Source organism: Agelaius phoeniceus, chromosome 15, assembly GCF_051311805.1.
Source record: "Agelaius phoeniceus isolate bAgePho1 chromosome 15, bAgePho1.hap1, whole genome shotgun sequence".
Taxonomy (NCBI): domain Eukaryota; kingdom Metazoa; phylum Chordata; class Aves; order Passeriformes; family Icteridae; genus Agelaius; species Agelaius phoeniceus.
Window position 1 is genome coordinate 8,488,655 of NC_135279.1, and position 26,641 is coordinate 8,515,295.

General features: G+C 38.2%; 1 protein-coding gene across 1 annotated transcript in view; it reads right to left on the reverse strand.

The window, feature by feature from the left end:
- Positions 1-26,641, reverse strand: part of LOC129126821 (testican-1) — a 186,985-nt gene that overhangs the window by 155,366 nt on the left and 4,978 nt on the right. The window lies entirely within an intron of this gene.

Below are 26,641 nucleotides of genomic sequence, written 5' to 3' on the forward strand. Positions count from 1 at the left end.
ACACCCGAGAACCCCTTTTCTGCAGTTTCCATTTTTGATATTCCTGTGTTTTACTTGCTGCTTAAGGATATCAGCAAGTAATAATTATGTATTATAAAATACATTGCTGGGAAGTTATCACAAAACAACTTCTGTCATGTTACCTAGAAAGCAATATTAAGCATGAATATCATAGTCAGATTATTTATTCAGCACTTTATTATACTGTTTCTGCCATAACCCAGGTAAAAATGTACTGCTTGTGATAAAGGTCCCCATATGATTATCTTCATTCTTATTTCAGATTGAAGCAGTTTTCCACTAAGTTTTTTGGGAACTTACTTTCAAGTGTTCCCATTAGACAAAGCCTTGTGTCTAAGCTACAGGCAATTTAATGCAATAATCTAGGAAAATCTTCCTTCAGATGATAACAGAATGTGTTATAGTTGGCACTTTGGTGACAGTCTTTGGAGATTCTGGTATCTTTGCTGTGGACTCCTTTTGTGTACTGCTAATTAAATCTCACTGAAGCGCCTGCTTCAGTAGATAATTTTAGTTTCTGTTTCTAGTTCCTGAATGTATTAGTGGTTTTATGAGAAATGTGCCCACTGGTTGACAGGTTAAATGGAAAAGCATCTTGGCCAGAAGTGCTGTCACTGGATGGCAACTGGGGCATCTCTGGAGCTCTGATGCCCTCAGCAGATGCCAAGAGATTCTCTGCTCCTCACAGCTTGATCAAATCAGTTCTTAACAATTAAATCCTCATTTGGCCTCCTCTGTGCTTGGCCACTCTGTACTGAAAGTCTCTTAGGAAATTTAGAATCCACTGTCTTTCTACATCTTTGTACAACATTATACCATCAGTTCTACAGTGCCTTGCATGCTACTATTGTTATTATTTTTTGTTTTCAGTATTGATGTTTGTCCACCTGCCAGACTAATCTCAACTGACATTCTCCAGCATCTGTATCTGTTGGCTGATGTCCAGTGTGTGAAAACTAAATTGCTAACATGTCCCTTCAATTTTCCTATCTACAAGTTTGCTTTGTTTTACTGCCATTACAGCAAAAGTCCCTATGCAGGTTATTTTTCATTCTCATGTTATTTTCTGCCACTACCCATAGGTATTCAATTGTATTTTCACTGCTAAGTGTATGCTTCTATTTTTGCATTTATTTTACTTCAATTCTTCTGTTGTCATTAATTCCCTAACCTAATGAATTATCTCTGCTCCTTTTATCCTGCATTCAGTGTAAGTCCAATGACTAGATTTTTTTAACTGTCTAGAGATCTTGATAGACTGAGGATAGAGTCTCTGAATGCTCATTTGATCTCTCTCTTTGTTTGTATTACTGATCTATCAGGAATTAACTCATCTTTTGAGATTTGATAATTGCATGAGTCAATCACTTGGCACAGCTCAGCTAAATAGTACTTTAGTGTTTATTCAGGTCCCTGACTGCACAGGCTTGAGTATCTTGTGACATTTTTGTGGTTTGCAAATACTCCTGGAGTGCTCCTGGAGCTCTGTGTGGATCCCTTTGTTTGCTGCTGGCTAATTGCTGCTGGTCTGTGTAACAGCACTTCTGCTCATGTTTTGTTTGTGTTTCTGCTCGTGTTTTGTGCTTCTCATACAGCACCCACTGTGATCCAAAGAATATTCAACAGTAAATAAACCCTGTTTCATGTCCATCTGCCCACAGGCTGGGGTTTGGTACTTTTCCATTAGTGCTGTTTGATCTTTCTGGTTTGTTTGTTTGTTTGTGTACCTGGAGGAGCAGCCTCACTGTTAACATCATGTTCTCTCCTCAGCATAAGAAGAAGGATCAAAACCACACAACAGTGAGGCTTTGTCTTTTTTCCCCATAGAGAATTTTTCTTCTTAACATTGGCAGGCATGTTATCCTACTCCCCCTTGATTACTACCTCACATAATGCTCCCCTTTGAAAGAAGCAAATTGCTGCTACAGAAAACCCTTTTCCAACCTCCAGTGGGTTTCCTGTGGCACACAGAACCCAGATATTATGCCATGTTGTTAACCACCATCTGCAGGTTCTTTGTTAATTAACTATTTACTCCTTGCAGCTCTCCTGTAATGCTTTGAATGAATGTTTCTCCAAACCTGAGGTTTGCACATACTGACAGAACATACACCACAGCCAAAAAAGTCCCTACACTTCATCTGTCACTGTCACAAAAGCAGCCAATTACAAATCATCTGGCAAGGCATCTTTAATCTAACCTATTTTTATGTTGCTTGCCATTAATTTGTTAGATCAAAACCATTCAGCTATAGAAATGAGTTAGTTCACTCCCCAAGTAAAATCAGGGAAGATAAGTAGCTCACAAAATCGTTTAAAATCTGTGGAAGCTGATAAAGCATATTTATACCTTCTTCTCTAAAAGTGGTGCAGTCTAACATAACTGCCAGGTTTCCCTGGGTCTGCTGATTGCTTATCTCTCAGTACATCACAAAGGACAATCTGGATTCTGGGACATAAAAGCTGCCAGGCAGGGTTGATTGCATTAACTGGAGATCAATGCTACAAGCATGGAAACTACTACAAAGGTATATGGAACCTTCCAAAGAGAATCAGAGCATCCATTCCTAGTCCAAAATTCAGAAATTGTTTAGATGGTCAAATATACCAATGGTTACACAGGTGTGCAATCAGTTCCAAAGCCACATTTTAAAATATGTTTCCTTTCCAATGGTAGGCTCTGGGTGATGAGTTATAGGAGCTACATGATGCTAATCACTTGATCACTCAACAAACCTTCCCTTCACCCAAAGAACAACAGTAACAAGAATTTGTTATCAAAACTGGGTATGAACCAATAAGGAGTCTTTTCTAAAAACATGCAAAGTTATTTGCACTTAAGGGGAGACAGGGTAAAGTGGGCATAAAAACTTGGTAACAGAGGCCAATTTCTATGTCCATTTTGCACAGATAGAGAAAACAGCCATCACCCAGGGGGGTGCAATAAGGCCAATTGGTTTATGCCCAACACAATCAATAAAATCTCCATCATCCTCAGTCAAGCTTGATTTAGTCATGCAGAGAACAGCTCCTATTGAATATTGCATCTCTGCCTATTGATATTGCTGTAGATTTCAGTGAGAGTGATCATCATTCAAGACTACAGATCACAGCATCCCACAAAATCAAGCACTTGAGTAACAATTTCTGCCCATGAAGAGTTTGAGGCTCTCAGGGATCTTCTGATGAGGCATAAAGTGTGAAAGCTCCATCCTTTGTAGCTAGGCTAAGATGATTGCATATGTGTATGCCAAATCGTTTTATTACATATCAAAGACATTTACCATTTTGTATGAGACTTGAAACAACAGTTTGAGGATTTGCCAGCAATAGCTTTTAAAGAAATGTTTACAAAGAAAACAGAAGAAATTACAAGGTTTTAGAACTATTAGTATATGAGCCTAAAATTTTGGAGGACAGGTCTGCATACCTGAGAACATCTGCTGTGCTGAAGTATCAATTTCCATGAAAAATTTATTTAAGAAATCATAGGAGAAAGGTTTTTCTGCTTTCCATATAATCCAAAATTAATATAACATAGCCTTAATGTACCTGAACTTCTGGAAAAAATATTTTGACCCCTCCTGAAAATAGGCAGAATCATATAAGCACCTAAACTTGACTAATGAGCAAGGGTGAAGGAAGAAGTGAACAGCATTTTCATGAGCTGATCTTTCACCTGTGCCAAGAGCTGACTCTGGGATTCCCTGAGCCCTGCTGGGCAAAGTTTTGCTCTCTGGAAGGAGAAAATTCAGGAAGAGCAGCTGTAACTCTGATCCACATCAGTGTGACTGATGGACAGATCCAGCACTTGGTCATCCTCACATCCTGCTCCCATTTAAGGGAGTTAAAATGCTGAGGGATATCAAAACACAGCCCTGCCTCAGGCAGTGGCAATTTCTGGAGCAGTCCTAGACCTTGCTGGGAAGGCTGTTTACATTGCAGACTACTGGCTGATAGCAACGGCCAAATCAGTGAAACAAAATAATTTCTCTCCTACTCATCCAAGTGCCTCCAAGCCATTTAAAATTAACTAACTGCAAATGAAGAAAATAGAATAAATCAATTTTCAGGTTTGCAAAATACTGCATCTTTTTCTGTAATGACATTTTTTGCCTCTGCCCATTCATGATTTTACAACTCATTACCAACAACTTGAATGATGCTCAAGCTTCCACAACTTTCTCCTAGTGCCAAAAAACAACCACTAGAAAAAATTTTTGTTCCATGAAACATGGAACCAACATGACTAACAGCAGCCAAAATGCAGATGCCAGAATACATACATAATTTTTTTTCCCCAAAGTTATTATCATGGCTTCACAATTTTACTGCCTCCCTGCTGAAATATTTGGTCTGCACATTTTCGTCCTTAATGCACCTGAACAAACAGTTTCAGCAACACAGATGAATAAAATGTTGAACAGATGCAAATGGCTTTTATCTTATTCCTATTCTGACAACCAGCTTATGCAGTCATCTCAGGTCGTTCCTTATCTATTTACAAACAACTTGAAGTTGTCCATAATGCTTCTTTTCCCTCTCAACATTGATTATATTTATGTTTCCTTTATTTTTCATTAATTCAATCAAATCTGAGGAGCAGCTTGATTAACGTTGCTCTTAAGCAATGGATTTATGGTTTGGAGATGATCTTCTGTCATGCCAAATGTATTATGTGCATTAACACTTCAATTCAGCAAAAGGCTGCTGCCAGAGCTCAAATACAAACAAAACTTTTAAAAACCAAGAGACTCCTTGTATTACTCATTTCACTGGCTGCTCTCCAGGTCAACTGCCATTATTTATGAATAATAAAAAATTCTTTTTACTATATCATATAGATTTAATGAAGAGAGTTCTTATTCCTATGGAATAAGGAAAAAAAGACTCAGAAATCTTTCAGTGCAAAGGTTTGGACTTCTGGAGAATTGTAAAATAATGATGCACCTGTCTTGCAGCAGATTTCAGTGTAGCATCAACATCTCTTTTCCACCCAAGAAAAAATTCCAGATTAAATTTGTGGCAATAGAGTATTTTCTTCCTTTGTGAATGGGATGCACTTATTATTGCCACAGTAAATTGGGACCTGTTTGCTTTCCAGTCCTCAACCCTCTGCTTATCAGATCTTTGAATGACAAATTAATATTTCATCATTTTTCAAAATCAGGGAAATAATTCTGACATATATCTAAAATGAAAAATACTTTTGTGAAAAATGCACAAAAGGAACAAGAATGATGAATGTTTTACACTGATTCCAATGATGCATTTACAGTACATTCAGTACAAGACAAAAAAGGGAAAACAAAAAGTGTATTTTATAGGCTTGGTCAATACAGCTGAACCAAACAGATCATCACACCTCCAATGCTGGTTTTTTTTCAGAATGCTTATCCAAGAAATGTTCCTCCCATTTTGTCCAGAGCTACACTACATAGTACAGTAAATGCACAGTAAAATACATAGTATAGTATTTGAATTTGATAATTGGGCCCCAAGTTAGAAAAAATGTAAATACTGTTTCCCTGAGTGCCTTTTATTAATTTATTTAATTTTACCTGAAATTCTAAGAGTAATGAAAAAATTGCAAGCTTTGAATTTTCCCACATTCTGGCTGCCCTTGTTATACAGCAGGGAAAAAAAATCTGATGCTAAAGAATTAAAAGCTTATCTTCCCACAGCCCATTTCTGAAGCTTTGGTCACTAGAGGACACCAGGAAATACCCTTGGAGATGCAAATTTTCATTGCCCAGACCTATTTAAAGTGATGTATTTACATATTTATCACTTGCTGAGCTGTATCTTGATAGTATATTTAACACATGCAACTGAACTAGCCTGCCTGACCTCAGCTGTATCACTGGGAAATAGACTCATTTCCCAAGTTTCTATTATGAAAAAAAAGAAAAAGGGAAAAAAAAAACCCAAACCCAGCTATACTTATATGACCCAGAAATGTAAACATCAAGCCATAATTCCTTTCACAAGGCAGCCCCACTTGAGCTATGCATGAGTTATATGGCATTTGAGATGACAATCATATTTGGGGTGATTAAAAGTTATTTGCATTAATAAATAATGGGGTTTTTTTGCAATTCAAATCCATATCTTATCCCAGGAGTGATTTATTAAAAGAAAAAAAAAATCAGATTACTTCCAGCTTTTAGAAAAAGTGCCTTCCTTGAAACAAAAAGAATAGCCTTTAACCAAAAACAGAAAGAGCACAACTTATACAGATGAATGTGGAGAATTTGCATGGAAAATTAGAGCTACATGACTAAGAACTACTTGTTTTAACACAATGTCTATAATAAATGAGTCAAATACCTCACGCCAGTGCCTTGTCAGACCTTTGCACATCACTCAACACACAACCCCAAATGCTGCAATGCATAGGAAGCTCCTCAGTTGGAGCTAAAAAGTGCTAAACAGCTGTTCCTACAAAATGCTGCATAAAATATTTCTGTCTCAATATTGTACCTATTTAATCCATGTTGCCATACAATCACTACTTCTCATGAAATATTTCTCTCTAATGTTATTTTTTTCCATTCCTTGCTGATTGTTGAATCCAATTCTGGCCTCATGCTCAAGAATATTTGAGCCACAGACCAGAGTTTTCTACTTTTACTTGCCACACTCAGAAATGGCTTGTGTGAGTAGCTACCACAGGGCTTTTGAGTGGAAAACCAACCAGACAGAAGTTGTAGATTCACTTAAAAGTTGAGGGAAAGAAATGAATCAAGGCATGCTGGAAAAAGTCCAAGTGATCTGAAGGAATGCACAGGCAGGGTTGGGAAAGAGAACAGGGTTACACATATCAGGAATTTGAAAAGCTTGAGCTGCTGCAGATCCAAAGTCTGAGTTATGTGCTGAGTTTTGGCAACCTAACTTAGGATGAATAAAATGAAGGCACAAGTGAGCTGACCAGTAAAGTAGCTTTTGCCTTTATCATTCCCAGAACAAAACAATGATGGATTAAGAAATAGTGAGTGCTTGGAAGGAAAACTGAGACACACAAACACGAGTGATGAGGGTAGAAGCACTAAGTGGGCTTAAAAATATCAGTGCACTGAAACAAAGCCAAACCAGGCATCAGGGGCTCTAATAAAAATGCAAATCTTGAATCTGCATCACAAATACAATTGAAAAAAAAAAGAAAGATATCTCTTTATCAATACAGAGAATTCTGTGAGAGCTGAGATTCTGGATATCTAAAGGGTTACTTGTGCATACCATCAAGCTGAAGCATTTCACAAAAGCAATTAACAATCCCTTAACTACACTCACTGATGGGAAAACTCAGAGGACCAGGGTGGTCAGGTCATTGCTTCATCCAGGGTCCTGAACCCACTAATGAAGAATTCTGCAAAGTGCCACATGAAGCTGATGGGCTGAGCTGGGGTAACAGATAACTGAAGTAGTTATTAGTTATCAGTGTCCTATGCATCTGGCCTCTGGTACTTCAAAGAAAGAGCTGCAAGTGAAATATATTTTTATGTGATTTAAATCACAGTTAATCAGGAGTTTCATGTGCCACATCTCCAATGATCTGATTGCAAAGAATTAATGCACTTCTGTCTATTTTTGTCTTTTCATTGCTCAGCTTTGCATAAGGAAATCTGTTGCAAGTTACTATGGAGTACTAAAAGGATATGGAAAATCTGTGGAGTTAAAACATTAAGATACTTCCCAACTAAAGGATGCTTTTTCTGCATAAGATGCAGTTTTAACAAATCATGGCTAGGTGGTGGGTAGCAATATATAAAAATTAACACAGCTCCTTCATTCTGAAGTTAAAGATGCTTTCTCAGTGAAATAGACTTCTAGAGATAGAGGACACTCTCTTTTTTGTTGTAATATATCAAGGACTGAATAAGCTTTTTAAGTAAATTAAGAATGTTAATCTCACTAAAAAGTGTGTCACAAAATCATTGATCTACTCAAGCAACTAAAAACCTCATTCTGATGTCAAGGCTGTGGATTTCAGCTAAGGGGCTATAGGACTGCAGAATATGGGACAACTTGGAATGAGGTAAAAATTCAGTGATTACCAGAGTTTCTCAACATTTGGCAATCTCAACAATTTAGTTACAACTATGCAATTGGTACAAACATTTTGACCCCAAATTGGAGAACCTTTAGGATACCTTGTGAAATACAATCTTAGGAGTAAAGAAAAATCCTTAATTCAGTCTTACTTTCTGACAGTTGTAATTAATGACTGAAAAGCCACCAAGCTTGGGTAAGGCACTCTGAGTAATGAAAGCTGAGCAGGTCATTTCTGGCTCAAACACCTTTTTAAGGCTGATCCTTCTGTCTCTCCAAGCAGGAAACTCCTACTGCAGTCAACAGGAACTGTGCACAGAGGGAAGAGTGATAATGATGCATAAGGCATTCCTGCACCTAACTAATGAGCAAACCCAGAGCTTTAAAAGTTAAGCAACTGAGGGAAGTTAATTTTTCTGGAGTTTGAATGGATTCACAACATGACTTTTACAAGCACAGACAGATAGGGTCTGAACCCAAGACCTCTGAAATCAATGGGAATCTGTTTTATGTCCATGCTTTTTTGATTGGACTCTCAGCAGTTCATTTAATACAAGATATGAAACAATTTACAAAGCTAATTTATGTCCATTTTTTCCAAGTGTACATGCTTTGCAGTATATAATGCCATAAAATAGAATGTGTTCATAATAGCCAGACTAATTTGCAGCAGATTCTCAAAATCTTTTTGCAGAGGCAATATCAACTCCAGTGATACTCTGCATACCTAAGTTGTTGGATATTTCAGCTACTAGTAATGCTTTTAAAATTGGAATGAACTTTTAGAGTGCATCCAGTGTAACATTTATCTCCTGCTATCAATATAGGATGCTGTGGACTATTTTGCTAGATAGGGCTAATAGCAGCCAGCTGACTTTGCAGCACAGGGGTTATAGAATGAACCTTTTTCTGTGCACCTTATCTGATTTCAGGTCAGTCAGCCCCTTTTTGAGGAGTAAGAAACACAGGTTTTTCTGCAAAGCTTTTCAAAATAAAATATTTAGTATTGTCCACAGGCTGAGAAGTGATAACAAAAGAAACACAGCTGGAATTAAAATTCTGCTGAAAAAGAATGAAAACCAGCAGCACTGAGAATTTCTCAAACAAGCCTATCAGTAGCTGCACACATTCTGTTCAATTATACTGCCTTTACTTCAGAGTTAATAAAAATCTACTACATAATGCTTCTTTATGGAGATTGATGGGCATGTTTCATGCTAATTCCATCCTGAGTTAGTAAGCCTTTATTTGCCATGTCAAGGCAAAAATGATGGCAGGCAGCCTAGCAGAAATGCCAGCACATATTTTCAAATGTCATTAAGTTGCAAACCAAATTAAACTATTGACCAAATTAAAGTGTTTACCACACATGCCATCTACACCTCACTCCTGGTAGAGGCTGAGGTGACACCTTATGGGATCAAAGTGCATTTTACAGAACTGACACTTCTGGCTCCCAGGAGAGACTACATGATAACATCTATGGGGGACACAGGTGTGACTTCCCCATGCACAGGAGTAGAGGGAAAAAAAAAACAAAAACAACAACTGGCAAACATAAAGAAAAGCATCAAATATGGACTATGATTGGAAATATGATTTACTTCAGCAGAGTTCTATTTGATCTTATTTATCATATCATTCTGAACTGGAAGTTTGCTGACATGGAGAAACTCTAAATCTGGAGAGATTGTCCCCAAGGGATATTCTCATCCCTGCTAATACAGAAATGGAGGGTCCAGTGGTTCAGCTGCCAACCCCAGCACAGCCAAGGCTGGTTCTGACTCCAACAATCAATCTGCCCTCAGCTCCAGCCACAGCAATTCACCTGCAGGCAGCATGGCCACTGTGGCAGTGGACAAAACCCACACTCCCAAATTTCTTTTGTGTACCAAGACAGGACTTGCAGCTCTTGTTCTATTCCTTTGCAGCTAGCAGTCTCAGACAGCTGAGTTTCCCTATATGAAATATCTAAGTGCTAAAAAGTTTTCAGCAGCTCAATTTCTGACTGGGAAAAAAGAATTTGACAAAACCACCTTGACTTCTTGTTGTCACTTTGTCAGTACTTAGTGCCTGATGGCTTTGATTTAGGTTCAGACACTCTCAGCAGGAAGGATGCTCAGTTCCCAGCAGTGAGAACAAGGCTCCTGGGTTTTGACCAGTTTGATAATGGCCTTGCCAAACAGAACAAACATTACCCTGGCTCAGCAAAGTGTTGCCAGGGATGTGTGAAGCTGGTACATCTGTTCCTTCCCTCCGGGCTGCTGGGCAGGCTCAGCACCTCTGGAGGCTCAGCCCTCAGAGAATGTGGAATATACAGGATAATTCAGAGCAACTGCTAAACAGTCAGCATCCATCCTCACCCCCCAGACACCAACAGGCAAAACTGCCCAGCCAGCATAAAATGTGCTAAAGTGAACACAGGCATCTGAGGAGTTGATTTCATTTTTTTCACATTAGTCTGTCTTCACACAAGGGGCATTTTGCTAATTGGCATGATTCAGTTAAATGAGGAGGTATTTTGAGATTAAAAAACATAGCCCAACTGTTGGGATAATGGAATGGGGAGCAGGCTCATAAGCCACAGAACTGAGGAAAGGAGCTGTCATGCTCTGGAGGTTACAGTTAAAAATGATCTTGGGAAATGAGAGGAATGGATAAGGCAACAGTAAGTACACATAAATACAAAGCAGCAGCATCACAAAGCAGAAATCAAAGCAATAAACACAAAATGGGGATTGACTAGGTAGAAATAATACAAAATGAGATCCCAGAGTGTCAACAAACTGCAGGCTGAATAGGAATCAAAACTGTCAAGCTGCTGCAACAGAAGTAAAGTCTTTGAACTGTAGTGTATTATCAGGAAAGTCTTAACTAAAACACAGGAGATGATTATTCTGCTCTATTAAGCATTGTTGATACCCTCAGCTGGCACATGGCTCAGTCTGGGTAAAAGTATGAATAAGATACACAGGATAAGAGGGTAAGATGAGGATAAGAGTTCAGGAGGGGACAGTAAAACTGATAAAAATTTGAATATAACTTCAAAGGAAATGAGAATTCCTGTTCAGATTCCAACATTGGGGAAGCAGTGGGAATTCATCCCCCACCTCCCAGGGAAAGAATATGGTGACCAGACAGCCAAGGCAAGAGCTTTGCTTCTGGTGAGATGGTTTCATTTAGAGAGTTTTACAATTGGAAGAAAAGAATGAATTTCTGAATTTTGAAGAGACAACTGGGTTACACTTTTTCAGTAAAAAAAGCACAGTGAGGAATGTGCTGATAGTCCTTGAGGAGTCCCTCCAGTGTGGGTATGAGTGCAACCCATCCTCATTTTCTTGGTCATCTTTAGATAGTCTAAGTGTGAGACAGAGGTTCTGGGGAGTGCATGAGGGATATTTACATTTAATTCCATGCAATCAGTGTGTGGCAGTCATATTAGAAATAATTTTTCCTGTGATTGACTCTAGCAGCAAAAATTACTCCAAACTTTCAGGCAATATCTTACTTGTTTTATATATCAAGTTTGGTTAAAATTGGTTATAATCCCATTTCAGTGGTACATTAAAGTAAAAACACTACCACATCTTAATATGACAAAAAAGTAAGCCAAATGTCATTATATCTTCCCACAGCATACTGATAATCTAAAGCATATTCCTCATTTTAGATCAGGTTTGGAGTGACAGTTAGGTGGAGAAGATAAAAAAGAAACTTTGAGAGAAACTGTAAGGGCTGAATTTTGCAGTGAAGGAAAAAAAATAAAATAACATATTATTGTGGCTACTTTTCTATTTCTTTATGAGCAAATAAGGCAGATTGGAAAAATGATCATTCCCATCAGGAGGTTCTGAAAAGATATAAAATAGATTAAACTGCTCTTGTGTTTGTGTTTGAATGTAGAAGCAACAGAAAGCAATTTCAGTTCAGGGAGGCTGAAGGTAAACAGCAGTAATCTTCAGTTTCATTTTCATTCTGGCAGGTCTCCTTGCTGATGCTTTGCCCTTAATTGCTTTTCTAGTTACCTGGTTGAGCATAACTGTGTGAGATCATATTTAAACAAACTCACTCTGTTTTCTTAACTCCTGAAGAACCAACATTTTTTCCACCCTGGATTATGCAGTTCTGACTTCATTAAGTAAAAGGTTGACCTTTTAGAGGTTTCTTTGTTTGGCTAGGTTTTTTGGTTGTGTGTTTTTTTTTAACTTCACACTCTTAGTATTGCTATTTTCTGACTCCATGCAGATATGCAATGTTTGACAGCAAGCCTTTCATTCATGATTCCCAGCTGCCCTACAGTCATGGAAGCATCTTGCTGCTCCCTGATCTTCTTTCCCTTTCCCCCTGATTATTTCTGATAGCAAAAACACCAGATGCCCACAACATGGGGGCTGATCTGACCTTTCTGATCGCACAGCAACTCCTACAAAAAGATCCTGAAAAAGCATTAATGGGAGCAATCAACTCTGCTGATGGGGAACATTTCAGCACTTCACAAGTGAGAGGGATCCATGCTGAAGCAGTAAGAAAACAGACAATAGCTGGGATGAAGAGAGTCAAAAGTAGTAGAAAAGGCTGAAAAGGCAGAGAAAACAGCAAAGTTCACAGATGCCAGAAGATACAGTACTGGAAAATGCAACAGAAATTCTGAAGGAAAATGAAGCCAAAAACCAGACCCAATTAAAAAAAAATTATGATCACAAGGGCCAGATTACTACTGTATGAATATTCCAGGAATGAAACACATCTACTTCTCTCTGATAGGCAGGACTGGGAGTTAGAGATCAGTCTTGAGAACTTTCCAGCATGGCCAGAATGAGACAAAGAGGTTGTGCAGATGCTTCAGCCACAGTAGTGCTGCCCTGTTACTTAAGTAACAGTTATTCTTTGTCACATTGATATTTCACTTGTTCATAATGCAGAAAAAAAGTCAGTCCCTCCACATAGCAAAGAATTTTCACCTTCCTTCCTTTTATTTAAATTGATTCAGGAGACCATACTCAGACTGCACAAATCAAAGCACATAAACCAAATCATCAGGGGCATCTCATGACTCAGGGAGAGAGGTGTGCACACTGAGAACACATAAATCACATGGGAGTGATATCCAGCATGCAAAAGGAATGATTTTGGGCATGCACAATATTTTAAAGATGCAAAACCTTTCATGGTAATTCTCATGTTTTTGTGGGTTTTTTTCCATATCTATATCTACTGTTATATTTAAAGGGAATTCTTTAATAAAATTCGGTAATTTAATGCACTGATGGTAATGCTGATTCAATTTTCTGCTTGCATAAATATATTCTAAATCCATATTATAATAAATACAAAATACCACTGGCCCTAGGTGTAAAAATCTGTACTTTTAATTATCTATGTAGCCAGAATTAATGATCCAGTAATAACTCTCATTTGATTAACTGATCAATCATACTTTATCTGCACTACTATAGCATAATATGGGCATCCACTAAGAAAAACATTAAAAAATAAAAGATCAATTGGTTCTGAGCATGGATTAAAGGATTATTTGACCAGATGAATGCAATGAGGCTGTAATGATTTCAAACAATGTGGAAACACCATTTGTTTCAAAGTTCCTCTTCTGTAAGGAAGAACTCATGGATCTGTGGTTAAGAAGACAGCGCTGAAAGGAAACATACCAAGTCTTCATATAAAGAACAAGCCACCAAATTTTAGGTGACACCCAGTTGTTTATCACTTCAATGGCACACGACACGAAAGTTTTCAATTCAAAGGCTTTAACTGCAGAAAAGGAAAGTTCAGGTGACAAATTTCCAATTATTAAAAATATCAGAATAAATTGCTGGGGAGACTGTGGACAGTGAGGAAACATCAGGAGTGATGCAGATAGGGTTGATGCTGCCTTGGGGGAAGAGGTGAATTACTTAATTCCTTAAGAGTGTCTTGAGATAATGACACACCATGTCATTTCCAAAGCTTTGCAAGTTTAGTGGATTGAGGAAGTGATGAACTAATTATTTATATGAAAAGATTCTGATAGGATGATATATCTACTAAAGTAAGTTTTAGCTGGATTTATAGTTTGTTCCCTGCCATTTTCATCTCTAGCAGATGAGGTGTGAAATTGCTTCAGTAGAAGGACTCAGCACATAACAGCATCAGACAGCCTTTAGAAGAACAGGACTGTCAGGCTTCAGGATCATGCTGAGCTCATCACTCCCCTCTGGATCTGCAGTTTCCTTGTTTATGCCGTATTTTCTAGGGAACTGTGGAAGCCAGATCTGGTCACATGCTCATTTTTTCATGGTTGGACCACTGACACTTTTTCAGTCTCTGCAATGAAATTGTGCCCGAGAAAACAGCACTGAATGGCAAAATTACAAAATGTGGGATGCACGCACAATCCCCCTGCTTCATCTGCTTTATTCACTTTGAGAATTCTTCCAAATCCATGATCTTATAAGCATTTGAAGAATGAGGCTGGGTACCTGAGACACCACAATAAGAGAGAGGCAAGGAGCCCACAGGGTGCTGGGCACCCCTCAAACTCCCTCAGCAGAGCTGGTGGAGGGATCTGAGCATGCTCTGGCTGTCCTGTGAAGGGAAGGCAGGGGATGAGAAGAGGCTTCCTATTCCCCCCAAAGTGTCAGACAATTCTACCAACAACAACAACAGCTCTGCTTTTGAACCTTAGTACTTTTATCTGAGAGGAGAAATGACCTAAATCCACAAGCTAAGCAATTAATCAAAGCTTAAGAATCAGCTAATTTGGACCAAATTTGCCCAACTATTGCCATAATGATTCTTACATGGACAGGAAAATGCACATGATCCAAATGCCCAGTAGCCAGGTTTATATCAGAATGACTGAAAAAGAGAAATACCCAATGAACATGTGTTTTCCATCCAAGTTATGCAAGTTAATTTAAATTTAAATCACTGTAACTTCACAGCCCAATTTAAATCACTGTAACTTGACCAAGAAGCCCGCACGTAGCTGAGGATAGAATTTGACACTGATGAAATTCTGCCTTTGTGTTCTGCCCCTCAGTAATCCATTTAAATCTATTTGTCATACACCCCATCCAGTTTTATAAGCTTAAAGGAATTTTTAGTACATCCTTTTCCAAAGAAAAAAAGGATGCAAAAGAATTAATGAATTTAGAGTTAATGCCCAACTTTATTTGTTAAGACAGGAAAATTATACTATTAATTCATTAAAATAAAAATTCATTAAAATAAAATCCATTCACCACACATATCCAACCCTAGGCTCTTTGTGTGTCAGAGATGTCACCTAAATTCACACCATTTGGTGGAAAATAAATGCTACTAAGTTTTATTAAAATATTTGTTAAATCACATCTACCCTAATTGAAATACAAGAAAAAACATTGCAAATAGCTCCCTACTACAAAGATTTTAATGAACTTTTTTATTTAGTCAGCATACCAAAAATTAATTTCTCAAACTAAGTGTTCTTATCATTGAGGAAATTGCTGATTTACATAAGAATGGTCTCTCATAATTATTTAGTGCCTCAAAAAAACAAGCTTGTAAATATTTCAGACTTTCGTTTTTAATAGTTTCCTTTTGAAACCTCTTGTGCCAATGTACTGGACAAACACATGGAGGGAAATAGTGAAATAGAATTTAACATAGACATCCCTAAAACAAATAAAATTGTTCACAAAAAACACCTTTGTTCCAGATATACCTTTAATTTTTCACTCCTTGCCTTCCCCACACAAAAAGCTCTATTTCCATCTTGTACTACCTTGCTCCAGCAACCTCCTGAAACCCAATCCCCCCTTTCACTGAATACTAACTAGAAGTGAGATAAAAACTTCATTATCCTAAGGTGTAAAGGGTATGGATTCAATATTTTAATTAAAGAAAAAATAAAAATAATTTAAAACCTGTGCAGAGATCACAGAATTCCCGTTATTTCAGAAAAGCAAGCAAAAGACTCTTTTCTCTCTACTAGATTGATGAAAAAGACAGAATACTAACAGGCAGGCAAAAATCAGCTCTGCCAGGGGACTGCCACACAAAAATTCCATTATTAATCTACATGATCCTTTTTCAAAGCATTCAACATCATCTACTGCATACTTTATTTTTGCTTCTCTCAGCTTTCTCCCTTTTCCTCATCCCTTCCCAACTCAAATAGTGAAAGGTACACTACCACAAGTTTCCAACACACCCTTTTTCCCACTGAAACTGGGTAATTTTCAAATACTCTGGCAAAGTATGACACAAAGGCTGAGGAGAAATTTCCAGGAGAACCTTTCTGCTTAAGGGACACCTGTCATGGTTATTTAATGCAACACATTTCCTCCAAGTTCTTGTCTTCATTTGAAAGCCTGGCAGAATTAGTAGTTCTTTAATATTTCAGAAAATGTGGATAAAGCAATTTCCAAACATCTTATGTATAACTAACATGAGCTGTGTCTCAGTTGAGATCAGTGCCCAGAAGAGGCCCTGTGTGCATCTTGTTTGCACCTGGTCCCATCTAACTTCTGCCCACTGAAGGTTAATTAGGCTCAGCTAAACCTCAGAGGGGCTTCCTAATCTGAACCACAGACAAAAGGAACAACCACCTCCAGCTTTTGGGTAACTGTCCAGATGAGAAAAGTTAAGCAACTATGTCCTTTCTTTAAATCTGCAGCCTGTGAAGTTAACCTGTTGCATTTTTATAAAAGCCATAAATGTAGCCCTGGAGTGCATTCCTCCTCCTGGGCTTTCTGCTTCCTCTCGACAGGTGGCCTCTCTCTCCTCTTTCATCTCCAACCTTTATTTTTTTTCCTATCTTAAAAAATAAAGTACCTGACTGACTGACATGAACAGGCCTATTTCCAAATCATATCAACACCTTCATCTGCCACAAAGTTCCTCTTCAATGCAATTTCCAAGGCAGAGCTCTCCACACCGGGTGCCTGCCACAGTTCCATACATCAAGCACACTGCTCACAAATGCACCCCATGACACTAACAGGGAACACAACTTTCCCTACAAAATCAAGGGAGAGCAAAGTAATAGAAACTGAAAGAAGATAAAATGTTTTGTAGGTAGTGGAACACCAGCTGATAGCAATTTCTCTTTCAAGCCACAGTATACTTAATTTATTTATAGGCATTGGGAAAAATGTTATTGCCACAGCTCTGTGTAGGAAAATACACTAGAAGTGCCACTTCATGAAAAAGCAGCTTAGAAGTAGAAACATAAGGAAAATGAATAATGTTTCCTTAAATATCAAGTCCCATTTCTTGCAATAGAATAATGATGAAGCCAGGAGCTCTGTCAGGCAATTAGGAGGGGGAACAATTAAGTACAGCCTATAGCCAGCACACAGCAATGTCACATTTAGGAATTCTATTGATGAAGTATCTAAAGATGAAAAACATAATAACTCATAGTCTTTAGGTCTAAACTATCACAATAAATATATTTATGTTTCTGATACTTGCATATATCCTTCACATTAACATCCTGCTGGTATTTTTCAAATAGACTTGTGCTTTTTGTGACTCTACTTGAACCTGGCTTTTCATGGTTTTACTTTTATCTTCCTTGGGATAGCTAAACATAATCTGGATTTTGAGGATAAATAAATCCATTGGGTTAGACTGAATTAACTATAACCATATGCTAGAGTTGAGAACAGGATTAACAAATCATGGCTACTGGATTTCTTTTCGATAACACTGAGTCCTTAGGCAGCTTAATGTCCACTGAGATAGAACCTGATATTTTTTGTTAGATGCCTGTGTTTAACACTGTGATGTGCAGAGGTTCTTCCCTTTTGGTTTTGCAGACTTCTGGTTATGTCAGTAAGCTTTCACTGGATTTAAATATGAAAGGTCATTCAAAAGGCACCACTGAAGAGAGAAACAAGCCTCAATGCTGGAGCCTTTCCAGCAAAGATACATTTGCTCTTAGAGAATATGTGCCTCTTCTGAGGAATTTTAACCCCCAGCAGTTAAATAAAGGATAAACTCCATGAGTGCACATATAGATCATATAACAATAATTACAGTGATGCTCACTTACATTGCATTAAAGGTGGCTGTAATGTGCAACCATCCCTAGGATTGCTCTACTGTACATCCAGTTACTCAGAGTTCTGTTTACTTGTTACAGATAAGATGGGAAGTGAGAGACTGATTTGATTGCTCAGTATATAAATTAAAGCTATCCCAGGAGCAGAACATACTTATATTGCAGGTTTTATTGTACTGCTTTGCCTTGTGGCTAAAGTGAATCTAACACTTCCACATTTTGGGCAGTGCAAGGATGTACATCCATAAGGAAACAATGCTGCTACTGATCTTCTCTGGGTAAAACAGAATAAACCCTCAAACAGACCTTCCAAGGAGAACAGCAGAAATAAAATTTCAGTCTTCAGATTTCCTGTCCTTGCACTTCAAAGAAATATATGTAAATTTGACAAGCCTTTCAAAGCTGTTGGCAATAGCTGCTAAACACAAACAGGTGTTGATGCTGAAGTCCATGGATATATTACAACCAGAGGACTCAGAGAGAAAAGACAGAATGAGATCAAATGACTAAACAACACTTGCCAAACTAAATTTCAACATACTATGCTTAAGGAATTTTTTAGCACAGAATAGCACCAGAAGACATTTGAAAATTTGCTTTATTCATCTTGCTGTGGACTGCTTAGCATCAGCAGTTTGGAGTTTAAAGTAACTTTCCAAATGACCAAGTCTGCAAAGCTAGAATGCAATCATATTAGAGAAGAAATAATATTATTTCATGCAAATATGTTTAATTTGAAACAAGGAGAAGATGAAATAAAATGGCTGTGATTCACTTAGTGTTTTGATGACCTGGGCACTTAGGTTTACAGCAGAGGGAGATTTAATTCCTAAGTATATAGGTATCATCACATCTTAGCTCATGAATTGAAAAAGAACAGGTAACTGATTTTCACCCAGACCTTTAGCCTTAGGGGTAGATCACAACCTTTATTCCTGGAGAAAAAAAATGAACAACTACTAACACAAAGTACAACATCCCTGTAAGTCCTCCTGACTGTGAGAAAGCAAGAGAGAGGGAGAAACAGTCAGAGAGAATGGGCCTCCTTTTGCCAGTCCCTGTTGACATTGACAGAGCTCTGCAAGGCCATGACAACCATGGTTAGTGCCTATCTTGCACTTTAGGAACATTACTTCCTTCAAGTAAAAACCTGTATTTTTGCAGGTGGTGCCAAAACATCTGTCCAGGATATTGGTTCATTTATTTTCTATTCTTTGCTTTGACTGGAAATTTATTTTAAGAAATCCTTTCTTCAGCATTTCTTCTGCGATTTCAATGGAATTAGCTGGTTTTCATTAATCAAAGTACAATCACAGAGTCACAGTGCTAGAATGGCAGTTCTGGGAAGGATGCTGGTTCCATTCCCCCTCTCCACTGTAGACCAGCTACTCCTGGGTCACTATCTGCAAGACATTTGTCTAATGTGTTCCAGAACACCTTTCAACAGAGTCTCCACATCCTCTTTAAAATATTTTCCCCACTGCTTAAATATTGCTGCCACTATGAAGGCTAAAATTAATTTTCTTTGCTGCAGTTAAAATTACTCCCCCTTGTTATATCCAGAACGGATGTAGAATCAGCCCTCCACTCTCCACTTAATTTTAAGCATTTAGAAGCAGGATTTGTGCACTTTTTTGCTTTTTTGTGGTTTATTTTGGTTTGTTGTGCTGTTTTGTTGGTTTGCTCCTCTCCTTCAGTCTTTCTTCACAGAGGATATTTTCTGCAACTGTGATCATCCCTATTACATTTCTCTGGGTACTTTCCAGTTGATTCCCAGTACCCAAGAAGCCTGGTACTCAAATATGGACAATGTATTCCAGCCAAGGTCTTACTGGCACTGCTTAGAGCTGAAGGATTACTCATGGTTACACATGCCACTGCAACATTTGCCTTTTTTTGCAGCAGAATGACATTGTTGACTCATGTTCTATTTGTAATCCAGTATAATCCCCTAGCCCTTTGCTCCAAATTTATTACTCATTGGTTTTCATCCTGTTTTGTGCAGATGATTGTTCAAAGATAAGAACTTTGCATATGCCTAGACTAAATTTATCCTTTGTTTTTAGACCATTTCTTAAATTTCTTAAGATGACAGAATTTTATTTCTGTGCCACTTTTAATAGGCAGCCTAATTTCAACATCCATAGTTTAATTAAAATGGTAAATAACAGTAATGTTAAAAAGTGGGAAACAATACTGGACCCAAAAGAGATCACAGAGACCTCTACTCAATTTATCCTCCCAGCCTGACATGAACCAATGACAGCTACTACCAGAACACAGTTTTCCAACTGATTTTGTGCCACCTCAGAATTATTTCTTTTAGACAACATTTCTTTAACTTGCTTATAAGGCAGTAATGGAAACCAAAGTCAAAAACCTTATTAAGTCAAGATATGTGATGCTGCGAGCTTATCCCTGAGTCTCAAGGCCTGTAATTGTCACAGAAAAAAACTGAGTTTAGTTTGACATCCATGTGAGTTTTATTCACCCCCTGATCTTACTGATGCTAACAAATATTTGCTTAAATATTTATCCTAGTGTGGAAGATTTTTTTTTCCCCCAGGATTTTAGGTTTAACTCACAGGATACATTTTCCCATTTTCTTCCTTTCCTTAATAGAAAAAAATAAACAGTGTTCCTTGTCTTTTCCCAATCTTGTACAATTTCATAACTTTTCAAGGATAACTTTTAGCATCTCTAAAATTATTTCAGCCGATTCTCTTAAACCATAGATCAATTCCAGCTGATTTATAGATATCTAATTTACCCAAGCCTGTCCTTTCCCTCATCCAGAATCTTACATTCCAAATGAAGATATCAACTATGTTTCCACCTGGTCTCAGCAGCCCTTTTATGTGAAAGCCAGAGCAAAGCCAGGTGCCAAAGCTTTGGCCTTTTCACCAGCGCCTGCACAGGAGCATCTCTCTCCACTGAGCCATCATTTTTCTTGATTTCTTTTTCTTTCTTCTAATACACCTGTAAAAAATTGCTATTTCTAAATTTTAGCCCAAAGATCTTGCTTTGTACTTGGCTTTCTGGGTTGAGGCTACCACCTGTGCACCCTTAAGAGTTCACTTAGCTGGACTTTCTGTAGGGTCACTGCAGTCATCAAGGGTCTTGTAATCAGCCAAGCTTTTGGACAATTCATGTTTGTGCTTCCTACATTGAGCAAATGCTAATTATCCCTGTTTTTCTTCCTCTAATTCTTAGTTTACTTAAATCTATATTTTAAACAACTTGCCTTTATTTTGACATTTTTCTCTTTCTAAAAATTCTCCATTATGCATTTTTATGGCCATTGCCACTCTGCCTTCTACTTTTATTCTCCACAGGAGTTCCTGTTTTTCAGCTAGAACCAAATGACAGTAATCATCCATTAAGTGGCAAGCATATAAACATGTTTAAATACTGTTCAAACTACTCTTCTGACTGGATAGTGACTCAAGGGTCACATTGGCATGCAGATGCCATACCATCCAAAATTTAAGTCAAATAACATTTCAAAGCTGGAGGCTTTGCCCCTCATTGGTTTGGCCTTCTTAATCAGAATACAAACCAAAGCTGTTTGGCTAAGGAAGGAAGATTTGCAGCAAATAAGGAAGGAAGATTTGCAGGCATGTATTTACAAATATCACCTTTAAAAGTCTAGGTAGGTTACGAAAAACGAGTTCCTATATACTGAACTGAAGCACAGGGAAGGAGACCTCTGCTTGCTGAGAGATGCCAAAGAGAGCAGGGCTGGGTTCTGTGATATGCCCCCAAAATTCCCTTATTTCAATGGAAGCTGGCTGAGCATGGGGAGGGCATGAATTTCCCTCTGAAAATCATGTCTGCTTCACAGTCAATGAAGTAAGAGATATTAAAAGCAAGCCAGCACCATTATTGACAAAACTAACAAGTGCTCCCCAAGTGCTAATAAAATTCCAGCCAAGCAGCCTATTGATCATGGCCTCTGCTCAAAGCACATCAGCCACAATGCAATCACACACAAGGACCCCAGCCTGTCACTCCCTGTGCCATATTTAATGACAAAATTGGTTGCTTACAAGCCTATAAGGAATTTAATATTACCCTTGTAGCATGCAGAAAGAAGCACGTGCATCTGTCTGGAGATGAGCAGCCATATGTGCTGGAAATGCATTTGATGGGAGACAGTGTATTTCATGTGCTGCATCTCAGCTATTGTTTTTGGTTGATTCAGTTAACATGTTCTAAAATTGGACTGATTTACTGAAGATTTGCAAACATAATTCATGTGCACTTGCACTATGAATAAGCCTCTAAAACTAATTCAAGCACAGTCAAAAAATAAATTGCAAAATAAGTTATTCAATTGAAATCTGCCATCTGAGGCACTGTAATAGAAAACATTTATTATAAAACTAACATATATTTGTGGCTAGAGATGTGTTCAGTACTAAACATCTCTTTGTGAGGAATTTATTCAGGCTTTTCTGAAAGAACATCTTAACTGGGCTAACAGAAAATTACATGTTCAAAAATAATTGCAGGTTCTATGATTTTCATCCTGCATCTCAGGCTTCCAATTTTCACTCCTTTTGTTTTGGAAGGCTTATGAATTTTAGGCAAACTTTTTTTTCTGCACAGCTGCAGAAGCCCATTTCTGGAGTCTGGATTTGTGATTTAAACATTGGAAAGACACAGGTTGGATGTGATGCACAGGAGAGGAAGCACTGATACCAACACATTCATCTTGAAATGTAATGCTCTAAATTGGTAAATTCACTTCACAGGGCTGCTGGGCTGTGAAAGTCACAGGCTATGCTACACTGGAGGCCTCAATCCACTCCAAAGCAATGTTTCCTCTTGAAAGTGAGGGCATTTTGCTAGTTCAGCCTTTCATTAGTGCTCAAGGGGAGCTCTTTGAAATGAGAACATGTCTGTAATTAATAATGATAGTCAAGTCTAAATGATTGTGTCTGACATTAGAGTCAATCATTGATAGGTCCAATTCAAGCAGATAAAGATGCTTCACATAATACACTGGGATAAGGAGTTTGAATATTTTTATTTTTTTGTATTCCCTCCTCTCCAAGGGCAGATAATGAAAGCCCTGAGAAAGAACATCCCTGTCCAGATTTCTCAGTTATTGGGGAAGAGGATTGGGAATAGACAGTGAAAAGAAAGACAAAGGCTGGAAGACAAGGGGGAAAGGTCAGACTATTTCTAATCAGGAGCTTTTTTTTCCCTGGAGCTTGGAACATTTGGTATTGCTACCACCAGCAATGGGTAAAGGTGTACCCTGTTTCCAGCCAGTCCTTGTGTCTCAGTGCTGAAGGCAGAGCTGAGGGAGGGGACTCAGGCCAGCTCCATCCACTGCAACCATCTGACAGTGTCACAATCCAAATGGAAAGGGGGAAACCTGCACCTCCTTGAACAGAAAATCCCACAGTTCAGTGGATGGTTTTAAACACATATTTGGGGGAAAAAAATCAGCACTACCACAGAATCGCATTTTTACCCCTCTTACTGCATCCTTCTAGAGATGTGTTATTAAGAACAATGGCAGCTGAATGTTTTAAAGGTGTTTTGATTCACAGCTCATGCATCTGCAATACAAAGTACACCCCATTACTTCCACAGTTCCTGTGTTGTGGGCAGAGATGCTTTTAAAAAGTCATATGGCAAATTGGACACAATTCCAAACTGCTTCCAGCAATTTTAGGGGTGGCTTCTAGCAAACCTTTTCAGTAACTTAAACTTATTTTTTTTATTTAACAGTTTTCAATTAACAGAATCCATAAAGTCTTAATGAGTTCATTTTCTGGCAAGTCTGAATAGGTGCTGAATATGAGACACATTTCAAAATCTCTCACTTGAATTATGCTAAAGTTTTCCCCTATTCCCTCTTTTCTTTCTCCAAAGTGGATGAAGAAGACTAGGAAAGTATGCCAGGTTAGCTGTCAAGCTCCTTAAGAACTCTCAAATGACCTTGTCAGGAAAAAAACCCAACTCTTTGATTCATATTTCAAAATCTTGACTACCTGCCCCTTCTGCTCTTCTGCTTTCTTGCTTCTGTAACTGTGACAGAATCAAATTCAATATTAATGACCAGCAATCATTTCCAGGCTGCAAACTCTGCTGCCTTCTGCAGTCCAAGTGCCTCGTTAGCTCAGCTCTGTCAGTAAGTCTTACTTTTGTATTGGTTTCTCCTGGGTTAAAGATGAATATAAAGCTGGGCTGGTAGCTCAGCTGAAAAAAAACCCCCTCTGATCACTCAAGTGCCCTCTGAGTTGCAGTTGAACCACTCAAGTTGACTTCCCTTGAACAGATCTGTTATCCAAACACACCTCGTGTCACTCCCTGGAGGTTTCAGTGAAAGCCACGAATGCTTTTTTTACAAAACAAGGAATTTCTTCTCTTGAGACAAACACTCAGGTATTTCTCTCCACACTACAAGCAGAAAGCAGACAGCTTGATTACACCGTTATTGTTTTTCAATGCACAATTAAATAATTCATCCTGCCGAATAAAGCCAGCTTTTTGTTAGAAAAGAGCAGAGAGTTGGTTGGATGCAGCAGACTACTTTAAGAGATGCAAATGAAGTCCAAGCCTGGAAGTAGAACTTTGCTGATTTTCAAAACCTCTGATTACTGCTGGTTTTTAAATCTGTTAAACATATGGAATCCTGCAGTTACCTTTGTGAGATCCTCTGGCAGGTGCTTCCTGCCTTCAGTTACTTCCAACCCTGCCCTCCCAGCTCCTCCAGCCTGGTTCTGCAGTCTGGCTCCACATAAAGACTTCACAATCAGAATATTCAAGCAGAATCGAGAAGTAGATTTTTAATATAAAAACTTGTAAACCTGTTCCAAAAAGTTAGTACTTGCAAAAAGAGCTTTAGCTTGGTGACACCACACTTAGATTTTCTATAAAATCCCAAATCTGTTTTCATTCACCTACTGGAGAAATTTTTTCTCTTCAGTAACTCGGAAGAATCTTGGTCTTGTGAGGTTAAAAGAAGCCTTTGAGATATTCCTCAAAATAACAATGGTGTGGTGAGAACACAGACCTGCTAGTGAATTCACAGGAGCAAGCTAGAGCTCCTCACCACAGGATCTGCACAAGCTCTCTAGATATCAGAATCCCAAAAATATAAAATGAAAGTTTTTCTATCTTCAAAACCATACAAGAGCATAAGGGACATTTAAACTCTCCAAAGTGAAATAGAACAACATGGGAAAAATACCAGGGCAGGGAGAATGGAAAAAGAAAAACAGATTAAACAATTGTCTTGCAGCTCATGCTGCATAAAAGAGCTGGGACAAATTCTTCTGACTGTTCTTTTTCCTCTCTGTGGAAAATTACAGAAATTTAAGCTTTGGTGGGAACATCTGGGAAAGATAAAGCTTCCCTTCTTTCCTTCCTTCCTTCATCTCAGCAGTTTCTATTTTAATACAACTCTCTCTATATACACATAAATATATCATGTATACATTTACACACATATACATACCTATATGCAAATATAAACTGAGGATTAGTCTTGTCAGCATCTGACTCATAGGGCCCACAGCAGCAGCATATAATTTCTCTTCATTTTTTGGATGACAACACTGGAATCAATGACTAAAGACTCACATGCTCTGTGCATATGTAACTAAACTAATCAACAGTTTTCAAACAATTATTTTTTTGGATAATAAATATCTTTAGAAATGTTTCAGTGGCTATTTTTAACGTTCTAGTCAGGGCAAATTTTGCCACAGCCAAGAGCAGTGACCTCTGTCAAAAAGAACGATCTATTGGCCAAATAAAACCCATTTGTAAGATTTGAGAAGAAAGCAGTGCACAGCTCTTGTGCAGGGCAGAGTACCCTGCTCAGACTGCACCCACAGTCTGCATTCTGTCTCCTGAGCAGAGACATCCCCAGTGTCAGAGAAACTCTACCCTGAAAAAGAAATGATCCTTTTCTTTACAAAGAGACAGAAATCTTACCAGACATCCGACATATCCCTTCAAGGTATCCATGTGTGACTTTAGATTCTCTACAAGCATTCCTGCTTTTGCCCACAGTCAGACATCTCAGTAACACAATATACAGGATAGTTTTAAAGCATGTCAGTTCAAAATCTCTCTGCAATACTTTGCCAGGATTTACCTTTTTGTTTTTTCTCTTGGGAAAACAGAGGGTCACAAGGCCTCCAAAAGTAGTAGGAGCATAAGTTCTATTTGAAGTCAATAGGATTTGTAATCCTAAATCCCTCGAATGCCTTTGAAAACCTCTGTGGATATGTGTCTTGACAAAAGCATCAACTTTGCCTTTCCTTTGACACTGAAGTTCCATTTCCCTAAAGACGGAGAATCTACACTCCTAAGCTCTAACCCCAAAGATATTCCTATGAGCTACAGACAATACAAGGAACATGCTTGGCAATGAAATATAGAAATAGACACAAAGTGAAATTTTCAAAAGCACCTTCAGAGACTTCCAGTAAGTATTTTCTTCTTAAACACTTAAGTAATTTTGAATTTCTTTTTCCTGTTATGGCTGTT